Source organism: Callospermophilus lateralis, unplaced genomic scaffold (genome assembly GCF_048772815.1).
Source record: "Callospermophilus lateralis isolate mCalLat2 unplaced genomic scaffold, mCalLat2.hap1 Scaffold_101, whole genome shotgun sequence".
Lineage (NCBI taxonomy): Eukaryota > Metazoa > Chordata > Mammalia > Rodentia > Sciuridae > Callospermophilus > Callospermophilus lateralis.
The window spans coordinates 2,750,058-2,766,187 of NW_027510272.1; the positions used below are offsets into that span (position 1 = coordinate 2,750,058).

At 32.9% G+C, this 16,130-nt stretch overlaps 1 pseudogene; it reads right to left on the reverse strand.

The window, feature by feature from the left end:
• LOC143639942 (axin interactor, dorsalization-associated protein-like) overlaps nucleotides 1–16,130 on the reverse strand; it is a 36,798-nt pseudogene that overhangs the window by 20,370 nt on the left and 298 nt on the right.

Here is a 16,130-nt window from a genome sequence, read left to right on the forward strand (position 1 = left end):
ATACCGAGTACTCACAATGTTCCAATCACTGCTTTAGGTGTTAAAGATACACAGTAATCAAGAACTCATATTTGGAGTTTAGACTTTACTAAGGAAAAGTAGACAATAAATATGCCAATAAATAAACTAGATAATGTAAGATGTGATTAGTGGTATGAAGGATACAAACAGGATGCTGTGTAAAAGCAGAGAGAACTTGTAGAGTAGCTAAGGTAGACAGGGTGCCTTTCGAAACTAAACTGTAAGAAGACATTTGAGCCAAGACCTGAGATGAGAGGAATCATCCACAAGTGGCTCTAGCATAAGGGCTTCCCAGGTATTAGAGAACAGGCTGGAGCAACAACAAAGGTTCCAAGTAGGAAAGAGTTTGCCTTATTCAAGGCATAGAAAGGACTGTGAGAACTTAAGTCTGACAAGCAAAGGGGAAGCAGCAGGAGATCAAAGTAGAAGGTTTAAATCAAAACCTAGCCCTACAATTACAACAATAACTTGAACATTTACATAAATACTCTAATCTCCCCAGTTCTAAAATGAGAATGCTACTTCCTTTACAGGCTATTGAGAGAATTACAGCCTAAATAAATGTATACAAAATGGCAAGGGAAAATCTAAAATGGACATTCACTCTCTCCATGACCTTTTTGATCTAGTTGACTAGAATCCTAATATTTCTTATCTTACTAAGAAGTACTGTTTATTTTTTAATACAAGAACATCTTTTCTATACTTCTGCATGTTCATTGTTACTAAACTATTAAATCAACTCAATATTAATAAGTAGTATTAATAAATATTGATCACTTACACAACAATGGAATAGATACCCAAGAATGGGGAGCAGGTAACAAAAAGATCATGTCTCACTTATATCAGAAACAAAAACACAGAAAAGATCATATTGTAATAAGAGTTTAATAAAATGGGCAAAAAATCAACCATTAAAAATGTATATAACAATAATTTTTAAAAGTTGATCCTGTGATGGTGGCATGTGTCTGTAATCCTAGGTACCAAAAGCCTGAGACAGGAGGACTAGAAGTTCATCTGCCTAAGCAATGTAGGGAGACCCTGTCTCAAAATAAAAATAAAACAATAAAAGAGCTGGGGTTGTAGTTAAGTGGTAGAGTGCTTGCCTTGCACATGTGGCACTGGGTTCGATCCTTAGCACTACATGAAATGAATAAAGAAAATAAAGGTATTGTGTCCATCTACAACTAAAAAAGTTTTAAAAAATAAAAAGGACTGGAAATATAGCTCAGTAGTAGAGCACCCCTGGGTTCAATCCCCAGTACATCAAAAACAAACAAAAAAGTTGAAAAATATCTTGGTTATTAAGAATATCTTGGCTGAGTGTGGTAGTGCACACCTGTAATCCCAGAGGCTTAGGAGGATTAAGAATTCAAAGCCAGCCTCAGCAAAAGTGAGGCATAAGCAACTCAGTGAGACCCTGTCTCTAAATAAAATACAAAATAGGGCTGGGGATGTGGCTCAGTGGTTATCTTGCATTTGTATTGTAACAGAATAATTAAATAGTATTTTCTTTTCTTTAGTATCAAAGCTCTGAAGAGGAAGTATTTGCTTTAGAATAATAGCTTTGTTATATTATTTTTACAAGTTAAAGTATTATCAAACATTTAATTTATGTGAATAGCTTTAGAACTAAAAAAACAAATTATATTTTACTTTCTATAACTGTAGTATAGGTTTACATTTTCAACAACTATGGAATAACAGCTTCTATTGTTCTTTTAAAATAGCTTAAACTTTACATAGAGTTTTCTTTCTACCAATACTAGCAATGATGTCTTAGGAGGATCTGAAGAGGAGCTTAAATTTTACAAAAGATATTATCATAAGTATGAAGCATGTCATGGGTTGGAGATTCATGGGCTGATTTGGTAGGACTTACACACTTTGGATCACTACATGGCAGACATCTGATGCTACTCCACCATGGAAAATTCAGCACTCCCAGCCTTTCTCTTGGAGGATGGACCTACCAACCTCCTGAAGCTAACCCTCAAAAGATGACACACAGGCAAATATCAAAATGCATTCTGCTTTTGTGACTGACGTGTTTCATTTTTGTGGTAGGAAAAATGGGCAGCTGCCTCAATTTTGAAAGGGTATTTTTTAAATTATAGGAAAAGGTTCCTTCAAAACATTCAAATCTATTTAACTCAACACAATCTTGCCAAGTTCATACTACACTTAAAGCATTCAATAGGCACTGGGGTGGGGGAAGAGTCCATTCATAATCTCTTTGAGGACTGAAACAAATACAAGTGAAAAATAACACATGTGAGAGTCTGACAATGGATAGTTAAAATGATCCTATACAGGAGAGGAGGCAGAGTTTAATTATGCCTCTATAGAGACAGCAGAGAAAGCTTTCAGGGAGAGGTGGGATTCTGTGAAGCCTTGAAGGGTGGCTTAATAGAAGGGAATTTTGCAGGGTGGTGGTGGGGAGATATGCTTGAGTAAGCAGCAGTACATTACTGCAATTACATAAGAAAAATGGCTCAGACTTTCACAATCATAGTTTTAGTATTTTCAGACAGAATTTAAAAGATTTCAAAATGTTGAAGTAAAGAATACATCAGCCTAATAAACCAGCCAAGAGCTAGGGATGTAGCTCAGTGGCAGAGCATTTGCCTTATATGGGCAATGCCCTGGGTTTGATCCCCAGCACCACACACACGCACAAAATTAAATTTTAAAAAAACTTTTTTTTTAAAAGAAAGGAAACCAGCTAAGTTCAACATATTAAAAGTTAGAATTCACTATTTTTCCTTAGAAGAGGCTTAATTTTTTAAAAAGTAAGCTTGAATAAGTATACTTAATCTGAAATATTACTAAATACCAATTTGTAGAAAATATTTAATTCCAACTCAATAATTAACTCACAACAAGTGCCCTGCTTGGATAAATTCCAAATTACAGAGTCTACCCTACTGAAATACTCGTTTATGTTTCTTTCAGAAGCAACAGCAAATTAAAATCATCTAAAAGGATAACTATCAAGAAGGGAAAAGTACAAATGAAAAACATTATAAAAAATATAATAAAGTGAATCTCCAAAATTCTCTTTCCATTTCTACTCCAAATCTTTTTTAAAAAGCCGAAAAAGTAATAGATTTTAACCTGATCTTCGACTAATACATGGATCAATAATTTCTTAGGAATTTGAACTGGAGAGCTGTACTTAGGAATGATGTAGTACAGCACCACTACAGGTATTAATAACAGCATAGTGAAAGAACCGGTCCAGGTGACCCTAAAACTCATTCCTGGGATTTACAAGCTAATGTCGGTGTTGTCCTTAGCAAAATGAAACTGAGAGGATTCAAGTGCTTAGCATATAGATGCTATTCTAAAAAAAAAGGCAATTAATGAAAGATCTTGTGAGGCAATAGAAGTACTTGAGCATGCTCAGAGGAAGAGATAATAAATATATGAAATAAACATCCACAGTCTTTACAGCCACTCTGTGTATCTATAAGATTCTTAAATTTTGTTTGGAAACAAACTAATAGGAAATAGTGACTGAATAAGAAGCCAAAATTCTAATTATTTTTATCATAAAAAACTGAGGGCTGGTGACGTAGTTTACTGGTAAAGCACTTGTCTAACATGCCCAAAGCCCTTGGTTCAATCCCCAGCATCATCTCTCTCTCTCTCTCTCTCTCTCTCTCTCTCTCTCTATCTCTCTCTCTCTCTCTCTCACACACACACACACACACACACACACACACACACATACGCACACACTCACACACAAACATAATTTTCAGTAGAACCACTGTATAAACAACTGTTGCAACATTTTATTTAAAGCCATCAATGTGTTTTTCTCAAAATAATCTTATATGTAGCCAGTCATAAAAGATTATATATCATATGAGTCCATTTAAATAAAATGTCTTCAATAGGACAATTTATAGACAGAAATCAAACTAATGGTTTCCTAGGGCTGGGAATTGGAAGGGATTTTAGGGGGATGGCAAGAAGTGAATGACTGCTCATGGGAATAGGGTTTCTTCTTGTGGTGATGAAAATGTCCTAAAATTGATTGTGGTGATGTCTGCATAACTCTTCCAATTTACTAAAAAATTGACTATGATATGGTAAATTGGTGAACTGTGCTTTATATAAATTATATCTCAATCATATACAAAGTATTTATTAATGCTTTTGAAAAATAAAGTTTTAGGTACAAAAAAACCCAAAAAATTGTGAGAAATATTACATTGATTAGTATCCTTATATACATTGGATATAGGCATAAGAACTATTTCTGAATATAAGTGTGTCTCTTATAACATCTCCAACTCTTATGATCTATGGCTGAGGATGTAGCTCAGTGGTAAAATGCTTGCCTAGCATGTGTGAGGTCATGGGTTTGATCCCCAGAACCACAAAGAAAAAAAAACTTTATGATCTGGATTACATAAAGTAACCAAAACTATTAAAATGACAGAGTTCATCAGAATTCTTGCCATATTCAGAAGGATGGTGTTCTGAAGAAACGAAATATGATCATCTAAAACTGTGGAAAAGCCACCAGAATCACAACAAATCTGTTATGCATTCCTTTGTTGTTGTCTGTTGTTGTTAACTTCTCTTTTCCAACCCAAACAACAGAAAATCAGATACCCTTCAGTATACTCTGAGAATCCTTTTTCTACCCTGGATTTGCAATACAATCACATTTCAGCTATCTCAATAATATATGTCTTTGTTAGAATTGCTATGAATGAATTAGATATTGGCAGTTTGTGGAATTTATAGGAACATTCTATTTAGTTCTTTTTTGGCAGGGGATACTGGGACTGAACTCAGGGGCACTTGACCACTGAGCCACATCCCCAGCCCTATTTCATATTTTATTTAGAGACAGGGTCTCACTAAGTTGCTTAGTGCCTTGCTTTGCTAGGGCTGGCTTTGAATTTGATATCCTTCTGCCTCAGCCTCCCGAGCGGCTAGGATTACAGGCATGCGCCACTGTGCAAGGCCCTCTTTAGTTCTTAAATTAATTTTTTACCTCTTACTCAAAGCATGTTTACATTAAAAGGATTGCACTAGTGTGAACTGAGATAGACTGACAAATGTTCTGAAATCTAGACCCTACTCAGTTACTGGGGATTTAAATGAAACAGGGCAAACAAATCATTTCATTTCTTTCCTCAATAGAGAATGTGACCACAAGTCTGAGACTCCTTTTTGTTTGAAAATGCTTTGATTTTATGATTCCCTACTTAAAAATCTTACTTAGTTGGATAAATAAAATCTACTATTCCCTAGTCACATAAATGCACTGAGATGTGCAATCTTATCTCAATAAAAAAAAGAGTACAGGAGCTGGGTTATAGTTCTGTTTGTAGAGCATTTGCCTTGCATGTGTGAGGCACTGGATTTGATCCTCAACACCACATAAAAACAAATAAATAAAACAAAGATATTGTATCTGTTTACAACTAAAAAAATTTTTTAAAAAGGCTACATTAACTTACATTCATTCAGTTATTCACACTGTGCCTTTGCCCATACTGCAAGATGAAATCCAAATGGTAATTAAAAATGCAAATATTGTAGGAGTTTAAAAGCACCAAAAAATAAGAGAAATAAATCCAATCACTTTCTGTGCTAAACAATCTTAATATTCACAACAGATAAAACTCTTTCTAAAGGAATATCACTAAAAATATAAAACAAAACTTACTTGGTTCTAGCTTCTTCAGGTCCTCCAGTTTAAATTCTTCCTGGGACTGTGTGGACTAAATTTAAAATATGCATGTTATATCTTTTCATTACAAAGATTTCACTACACCCTATGTCTTTTAAGTGGCAAGAATCAAATATTAAAATAAATATATTTCTTGCTTTAAAGGTAGAAAATGAAAAGTTCCAAACTGATTTTTGGAATATTCAAGCTAATAGAAACAGAAAAAATTAAAATCATATCTTTTATTTCTACAGTGTACAAAGTATGAACTAAATCATTTAAGTGTGAGTTCAACTGATCAATTCCAATTGTTATAAAACCCTTCTGAGATAATATTGCTTTGGGCATGAATGTCTAATATCTTATTAGAGCAATTTAGAATAATTCATTAAAAAAATCCATTTACCTGTAAAGCTGCGCTTCGCAATTCCAAGCATGTTGCAATTTTGCCTATGGTTTTCTGTAGGGAAAAAATGCTATACATCCCAAGATAATTTTAACTGTCAGTTACTAAAATCAAGAATTTTTATTTATAAGAGATCTATAGGGACTGGGATTTTAGCTCAGTGGTTGAAAACTTGCCTCACATGTGTGAGGCACTGGGCTCGATCATCAGTACTACATTAAAAAAAAAATAAAACAAAGATATAATGTCCATCTACAATTTAAAAAAATTACAAAAGAGATCTATACTTCTTTAAATAAATTATTATTCCTTTTCTAGCACCTTGCAGATTTTAGAGAAGAAAATCTGAAGACAAAAGGCTGAGAAGTGGGAGAGAGATGAGTATATATTCTCCTCTAAACTAATATGCCATAACCAATTCTAAATCAAGTTTGGTTTGGTGATAGGTCTAGATATGATTTAAAGGGCAACAAAGATAGCCATTATGGAAAGCAGTGTGGAGGTTCCTCAAAAGATTAAAAATTGAACTACGATATGATCCAACAATTCCACTCCAGGATATATGGCCAAAGGAAAGGAAATCAGTAAGCTGCAGAGACACCTGCACTCCCATACTCATAGCAGCACTATTCCTATTAGCCATGAAATGGAAACCTAAGAGTCCATCAACTGATACGTGGATAAAAAAATGTTATATATACACAATGGAATACTATTCAGTCATAAAAATAAAGAAATCCTATCCTTTGCAACAACATGATGGAACAAGATCATTATATTAATGAAGTAAGCCAGGCACAGAGACAAGACCCAAAAAATCTTATTCATGTGGAATACAAAAAAGTTGATTTCATAGAAGTTGAAAGTAGAATAGTAGTTACCAGGGGTTGGAGCCAGTAGGGGTGGGTGGAGGGATAAATAAATGCATCCTACATTTCAAAAGAAAAAAGAAAAATTTGAAAGTTTTTAAACATAAGAAATGATAAGTGAGTAGAAAATGTTAACTGGATTTAAATATCACACAATATATACATGTATCAAAACATGTTACCCCATTTATATGTACTATCTTTGTTATCTGTAAGTTAAAATATTGACTTTATTTGTTTTAAAAATAGCTCTTTTTTAGTTGTAGATGGACATAATACCTTTATTTTATTAATTTGTTTTTATGTGGTGCTGAGGATTGAACCCAGTGCCTCACACATGCTGGGCAAGCAAGCACCCTACCATTGAGCTACAACTCTAGCCCCCAAATACTAACTTTAAAAAAGAAAACAGAAAATTAAAAAGGGGGAGGGCAATGAAAAGGGATTTTTTACATCTTCCCTTCCAATCATCTTCTCATAAAGCCTGAAATTTACTAAAAGATATCTGAAAGATAGCACAATGGTCTAATTTAATTCTGATTAAAGCTCAATTCTGACTTGTTTAAAAACGTAGGCAATATTAACAAAATCAGTATTTGTGATGAATGGTGCAGATTTTACAGTATACCTGTTTTATAAAATAAGCTATAAAACAGATGTGATAGGGCACAGTCCTTGCTTTTAATATGCTCATGTTCTATTATGTGTGATAAAACATATACAAAATCACTATATTAAAAAGAGAGACACTCAATCTATAAGCTTCAGCAAAATAAGTTCCTTTTATGTCCTAAAGGAAAAGAACAAGATCTATATTAGGAATCCAGTCCCAAAGACTAGGGAGGATTTCCAAATCAAAGAGTTTGGAAAATTGTCATGGTTCAATTACTTAAAATCCCCAACTGAAAGCAGAGGGATAGGTTTGAAAAGTAAAGTGAAGTAGGGCATAGTCATTCTGAAAATGGACCTTCCACAAACTCCTTGCTGAGGAATCTAGGATTTCTTTAACAATAAGTTACACAGAAGTGTGTTTTTATTGTTCTTTTTTTTAACAGACATGCCCTTAAGAACACTGTTGTGAGCTGGGCATAGTTATGTGTACCATCTACTGGGAAGGCTAAGGCAGGAGCCTAAAAGTTTAAGGCCTGTGTGGGCAACACGGTGAGATTCTTTCTAAAAAAACAAACAAAAAACCCCTTGGCTATTGTGATACAGGTATGCAATGTATACATAATTTAAAGGAAAGGGGAAAAACTGAAGGAAAAATCATTTAAGTTATTTCAAACTGTCTAAACAATATTCAGAATAAGAATATGAATAGCTAAGGTGGAAATGAAAAGGGGAGATTCATGAGATTCATAAAAGAAATTATCAGGGCAGGCAGCTGAACAATGACACTGAGACTTCTAGGTCCTTCCAAAAAAGATATTTTTGAAATGTCTTTAGGAATAAATCTAGATCATAAAAGCAAAGAACTGTGTACATCATTTACAATGCTTACAAAATGACATATTTTGGAAAAAAACTGACACATTTTTCTGAACACATTTTATGTATGACTTACAAAATGTTTAGTAAATTGGGGATTTGGTGATTTTGTGTTTGGTTAATGTTCTTTGAAAGGTAAAAGAGGAGTAAAGGGAAGTAACAGTATTGTCCTGGCCCCTGGTGCTTAGGCTAGTGGACACTCTTCAATTACTGTATCTTCAACAAACAGCTAGTATAGCAACTCACAAAAAAAAAAAAAAACTATTATTGAGCAAGATATGCCTCTCAGACACACAAGTAATAATATTTAATTATCTCCATAATCTTTTAAAAATTTCAATATAAAAGCTTAGAAAATATGCAATTTTAATCTGAAAAGAGATTACATTTGAAAATTATATTTATACATAGTTTGAAAAATACTCAGGTTTATTCATCCTCTTAAATAGCTATGTATAGAAACCAGCAGTAAGCAATCTTTTCTACATAAAGTCTAATATCCCCAATCATTGTTGTTCAAATATACCACTCAACTCCAGCAAAACTAGTAAATAATTAAGTATAAATATAATAATCAAATAATTTATTAATAACAAATACTGTTAATTATTAACCACTTATTAATAACTAATGAATACTTTCCGACAGGCTCTCCTAAGTGATTTATAAACATTAATTTAATTAACCCTCCCCACAACTCAGAGTTAGCTATGATCATTTTACAGGTGTGAAAACTGAAGTATGAACAGGTTAAGTAATTTGTCCCAGTCATCAATGCCTTCTATATAACACACAAGATATTCAATAAAACCACACACTTCAATCAATTCCATTTAGCTATATTCTTTACTATATTCTTTCAAAACTGATTTTATAAAAGAATTTTGCTTGTATTGAGATGTATCAATGAGATAATCTTCAAAATAGTGGTTAGCTTTTTTTCCTTCTTGACTTTAAAATCCACTTTATTTCACACTTCAAAGATTTAAGATAAAAATGTTGTACCTGAACAATAAGAAACCACTAACAAACTATTCTCACTTAAACATTTCTTCAAGTTAAGCAAAGGCAATAGCTTTTTATACAGAAATGTACTGAACTATGGTAAAATACCAACAGGCCTTATTCATAACTATTTTAAGGGACCACACCCAGCTTCAGTATTAAAAAAGAAGTGAAACACTATTATTTCAGCTGTGGCAATAACTTTTAAAACATGTAGATTTTATTGATGTCAAAATCAAGTGCTTGCTACTGAAACAGTGTCACCTTCCTTAAAATGAATAGTTCAGAAAAATGATAAAGAAGCACAAGTTCACATATTCCAGAGTATAAGTATTGACTACTTTAATTAATGTACATTAAACCAAGCACTGAAGTGATGTTTGATTTTTAGAAAGACTTAAATCACTAGCATTTTATTCAAATTAATTGCTCATACCTAATATCATAAGAAACAGAAAACAGTATCATTTTTAGAGTATTATCTACTTTAGTTTGTCATTGCTAAGAAAATTGAGAGCCCTAAAGATCAGTTAAAGGAAAACATGGAATAAAAATGGACAATTAATGAGCTAAATTAATTTTGCTAAAATGTATTCAATTTATATAATGAATAAAATCAGTTTGAAAATAAACATAATTCAGTACAGTCTTTCTTAATCCAGACTTAACTTTTAAATATTTAAGCAGCCACTCATCTTCCATCTAGCTGTTGGAGGAGAGATAACACTGGGGTAGAGAAAAAGTGGAAGTAGAAAGGTGGAATCGATAAAACATAAAACAAGTATATAGTGCTGTGATTCTCATTACCACCAAGTTTGACTCAAAACAGGGAAAAACTTTCTAAGTGTCATGAGACAGGATGTTCTATTTTGTCCAGAATCTTACATGAGAAAATCTACTACACCAAAGTAGGGAATTTCATGAAATGAAAGCTTTTGGCAGCTTTTTGTTGGCCACTAAACCCAGTTGTTATAATGACAAAACTATTGAAAACTGAAATGAAAGCTAAGGGAACTAATCGTGAGGGAGGATCAAATAAGAATCATAAACTCTTGTTTTAACTAGAAATCTTTGAGAATATTAAAAATAGGAAATAAATGTGAAGTTTTTATTCTATCACCAATTAATTTGGTTTAGACAGATTAGTAGTTCTGCTTTAGAATTCTTTAGATATAAAATAAACATTGGAAAAATATGTTATTCTCTTAAAAATTAGGATTTATTTTAATAAAACATTTATTCATCAAATATATTTGAGAGCTCACTGTGAACTAGACAGCAAAAAGTTTCATAAAGAAAGCACTTTAGTAATAAGATTGGTTTTTAAAAACCAAAAACATTTTTCAAAGTTCCACTAACTACTGAATGGTTGGCATAATTATATAACTCGTCACTGCTATCAATACATGAAATAGTATAAGCATAAGAAATATAACTCAAAATAAAACAACATTTTTGCAAAGAATAAGGTTAAAAGCATTTTCTATTTTCCTTTTTGGAGAAAAATAAATTCAGTTTTCTCTCCAGCTTATGTAGAGGCATAGTATTTAATGCAGATCTAACAGTATGTGTCAAAATTTCCTGTATTATGTTCTTTAGAACACTATATCCAATGAAATATTCTGTAAAGAAAGGAGGGGAGCTTTTCAAAAGCAAATAATTTTTAAAATACTGCACAACCAAACTCTTTAAAATATCCAACATACACATTAGAATATTAAAAGTCCAGAGAAGTCACAAACTGTGTGCAAGTAATGCCTATTGGGCTGGGGATGTAGCTTACTAATATACAGAGTGCTTGCTTGCCTAGCATGAGGACCTGGGTTCTATTCTTAGCACAACACACAGACACACACACAGACACACAGACACAATCTATTAATTTTTAAGAGCCAGTGTTTCCCAGAACATGTCTTGAAGACCTCTCTTTTCTAATCATTATTAACTGAAGACTTTGATAATTTTTTTCTTATGGAACAATCATATAAGGCCTATACATCAATATGAGTGTTTCTGTCTGTTGTGAATATTTCACTTGCATTTTCACAGAAATTTAAACATTTAAATGCATATAACTTGCCTTATATAGTAGAACAGAATGACTTGGGGTCCTTCTTCAAGACCAAGGAATAGACAGGCAGACAGAAGCTCTGTCTGCAGTTACACCTGGCAGCCAGAAATGCCTCCTGGGCAGGTATTATAAATAATATGTTCCTCAGAAATCAGGCTTCCAGGAGAGGAGGAGGTACAGACCACTTTACATGTAGAGGTCACTGGAGTTTTAGGAAGGAAAGACCTTTTAAAGTCACTTAAGAGTTCTCTAATCTCTCATGTCTTATATAAAGAAAATCAGGCCCAGAGCCAAAGCCAGGATGCAAGACTTCAGTCTTCTGACTCTAGGTCTCAGCTCTCTCCTCTAGGACCTGCAGCCTCCTGGATCTTTTGGAGTACAAGATCTGGGGGTCTTTATAACCAAAGACAAGCTAAACAGCTATAAATTAAAGAATCAATAGCATTATCAACACCAACTCTTGTCTCAGAATACTAAAAAAAATCAAGAAAAAGTTAATTTTTTTCTCATCACTTAACAAGGTTCATTTTTTGATATTAACCTGTTTGTTTTGTAATTTTAGAATGTTTTAGGAGGTCAAAAGACTTTAATCTCAGGCCATGTGGCTCACAGGTTCTACTCCTGAGCAACAAATGCTGGAGAAATCTAACTAACTGAAGGCAAACAGGTGACTAAAATATGGGATCATTAAAACTTTTTTACATTTTTTTATTTTGTCTTCATATTTATAACATACTTCATTAACTATTAATTTATGTACCTGGATATCTAAGATTCTATTCATCAAGATTTAGATATTTTAAGTCTTAATTCAATGATGCCTGCTGATCATTTCATAAACAACTCCTAGACAGACTTCACAAATTTTATAGAAGTGGTATAGTGTACAGTCTTTGTTCCTTTCCCTAAGCATATCAGCTATTTCCTTTGTGATAATTATTTTCCAGGACTAAGATCCTAAGTCTCTTAAATCTATTGTGGATATTAGCACTTATTAAGGAAAAAAGAAAAACACCCTTTTAAATTGCAGTAACATAATTTTTTTGAAGTAGATTTTAAATATTTTAAAAATACAAATATATTTGGGCAAGAAATACAGCTAACCCTCTGGGGGCTTTTTCTCCCCAAACTCCTGTAACTAAGAATTAATAAACACAGGCCTATGGACTAAAAACTTGCTTAGGTTTAATTAAAAAGTTATGCAAAAAATTACTCCCATTTCCCCTTGTGCAAAAAAAGAAAAGTATTAATAAGAGTGAATTAGGTCACCAGGATTTTCACACTGCCTTTTCTTAAGAGATGAGGAAAAGACTAACACATATTTTTCACTATCTACAGGATTAAAAATTGACTTAAAACTAGTTACTCTGAGCCAGGAGAAAATGGGAGTTGTTTCCTCCCATTTCTTCTCTTCTTTTAGAATGAAGTTACTTTAAAGTATCCCCTTTTACATAATCTCTATCAGGGAATCAACTTGATATACAAAAATTTTAATTCAAGTAAGAAAGAACAGTACTGAAACATTTTGCAATCTTATATATTTATTTAGCTGACAGATCTGTACGCCAACTTCTTGACTTAATCTAATTTTTTCCATTTGTTTTTTGGTTTGGGGGGGTTTGTGTGTGTTTTCTGTTTTGCTTTGAGAGGTGATACATAAAGAGTTATGAAAATTCAGAGTTAAGCATTGAGGTGGAATGCACTTATTCCCAATCCTTCTGTTTTTCCAAGTGACTCGGAACAAACTCCAGTCTTTGGGTTACCCACGCTTTTCAACTAAAAGTGTGGATGACTTCCATTAGAGTTAAATAAGGCCTAAATAGTTAACTAAAGTAATTCATTAAGTGATAAGTTATATATCTGTATAAATGTTCACTTAATGTTAGGCAAAGCATAATCAATCTGATTTTTTTTTACTTAAATATAACAGTTTTTTGTTTATTTTTCTGCTTAATGGACTCAAGAGCAATTTCATTTGGAATTGAATATATCTAGATATTATTTGATGGTACCTTTTGCTCTTCTGTGAATTCAGAATTGTTGTGTTGAGCTTGGGCCTCTTTTTGTAGATGTCTTGCTAATCTGTAAGAAGAAAACTTTTTTTTAGAACTGAAAGCAAACTATCTCAACTGCAACAAAGTAAAACAAATTAAATCTCTTAAAAACAATAAAGTGCATAATACTTTGTTATGTTATTGAAGTAATTCCACATTTTCAAGGCAAATCTACATTACCCTGAGAATCAAACTTTTTACAAAAAAAAAAGTTTGTACAAAATAATGATGAAATAAGATACTTTTTATACCATTTCACTGGGACAAATTTCAGAATCTTAGAGCTGCAAAGAATCTCAAAAAGCACATAATTCAACTTTCTTTACTATGCACTAATTTCTTCTATAAACAACCAATAAATAGTTGTCCAGATTCTACTTTAACACTTCCAGTGAGCACCAATAATATATCAACCATAGATACGTTATCATTCTATCATAATTCATTTCCCAATGAGATTTTCCCAAATCCAAATTACAGCCATGACAATAACTCCATCAAAATATGCTTTTGAAACATTTTTAAATGGAAAATAAAGAAAAGCCGTCCACCAATCAAAAACAGAAAATACTGCTTGCCCAGTTATCATCATATCTAAAAATGGCAGGTAGGCCTTGAGTGAGTTTTCCAGGATGAATTTATGATGCTAGTCCAAGCTCAATCGTGAAGATCCAAAGCTATTTCTGAGACAGCAAAAGGCAAAGACTTACTCTTATGAAGAAAGAGAGGAAAAAAAAGAGACCAATTTTAGACACAGTATATGATTAGACATATTTCTAAACAAGTTATAAAAATGGCCAATAAACACATGAAAAGATATTATGTATCATTAGACATCAGGGAAATGCATATCAGAATCATAAAATAATTACTTAGCACCCATGGAGATGGACATAATTTAAAGAGATGAAGAAAATAATAGGCGTAGGGAGAGTACGGAAAAAACTGGAACCCCCATACATTGCTGATGGGAATGTAAATTGGTGCCAGCCATTGTGGAAAAGTTTAATATAGTTAAATACAGAGGAACTGTATGCTCCATCAAACTCCTGAATGGATATATCCAAAAGAACTAAAAATAAATGTTCACACAAAGCACATGTACACAAATGTTTACAGCAGCATTATTGTAATAATCAAAAAGTCATAAAACCAAAATTTCCATCAACAAAACATGGTACATACATTCAGTAGACTATTATTTAGTCATAAAGAGGAATGAAACTCACATAATATGCTAGCTACAGTTATGAATGAACTTCAAAAAGATTATGGTATATAAAAAGAAGTCATATGTAAATGGTCATGTTATATGATTCCATTTACACGAAATGTCCAGGAAAGGTAAATTCATAGAGAAAGAAAGCAGATGAGTGGTTTCCAGGATATGGAAAAATTTAGAATGACTGATACCAGGTATGAAGTTTCTTCTTGGAGTGGGAGAAATTTTTAGGAATTACAATAGTGATGGTTATAACACATTGTGAATACATTAAAGACCACTTCACTGTACACGTTAAAATAGTGAGTTTTATGGTATATGTAAAAAAAAGCTAGCAAAATATTTTGAAAATAAGATTGCTATTCTGGTTGAGGTCTGGGAGTAGGAATGACAGCAAGTGCTAGGTAGAAAAGGCAATTAAAGAAGAAGTTCATCACAGTTCCAAAAAACAAGAACTAGATAGGAGTTCTATTCTATGCAATCATATCCTTAAAGATCAAGTAGTATTCTCAATGGCCTCTATCCTCTTTATGAAAAGTCTGCATCCTTTATCATTAAGCAAGAAATTCTTACAAAAAAATCTTAACATTTGCTAAGATAGCTCCACCATGTTACTCAGTCAAATTTTCATCCATTTACTTACTTGCTTCCAAAGCTGGAAACCACACAATATATTTCCTAAAATGTCATTCACTGACTCATAGTCTCACATTTTTATGAATTCTTATGCAGGAGAAGGTACAAATAAATATGGCCCATTGTCCTTTTTCTGTATTTGCTTTCTTTTTTTTAACTCTTGCTGACCTATGTGGACTCTTACAGGAATTCACGGTCTATACACCCTTAGCAATGTCAACTATACATCCCTGAGTTCAGGGAAGTTATAGTGTAATAGTTTCTTTATTTGAATATTTCTACATATAATTTGCTAGGAGTGGCTATCAACCTAAGCAGGATTCTTTTTTTTCTCTTTAAATAGTTTTTGTTTTGTTATTTTTTTAGTTTTAGTTGGAACCAATACCTTTTATTTTATGTATTTATTTTATGTGGTACTGAGGATGGAACCCAGTGCCTTGCACGTGCTAGGCAAGCACTCTACCAATAAGCCCAAGCTCCAGCCCCAGCCCCTAAGCAGGATTCTTGTCAGGAAAAAAAAGTATAGCTTTCAACTCCTGGTTAAATACTTATAATCAGGGCTGGGGTTGTGGCTCAGTGGTAGAGTGCTCGCCTAGCATGCACAAGGCACTGGGTTCGATCCTCAGCACCACATAAATGTAAAATAAAGATATT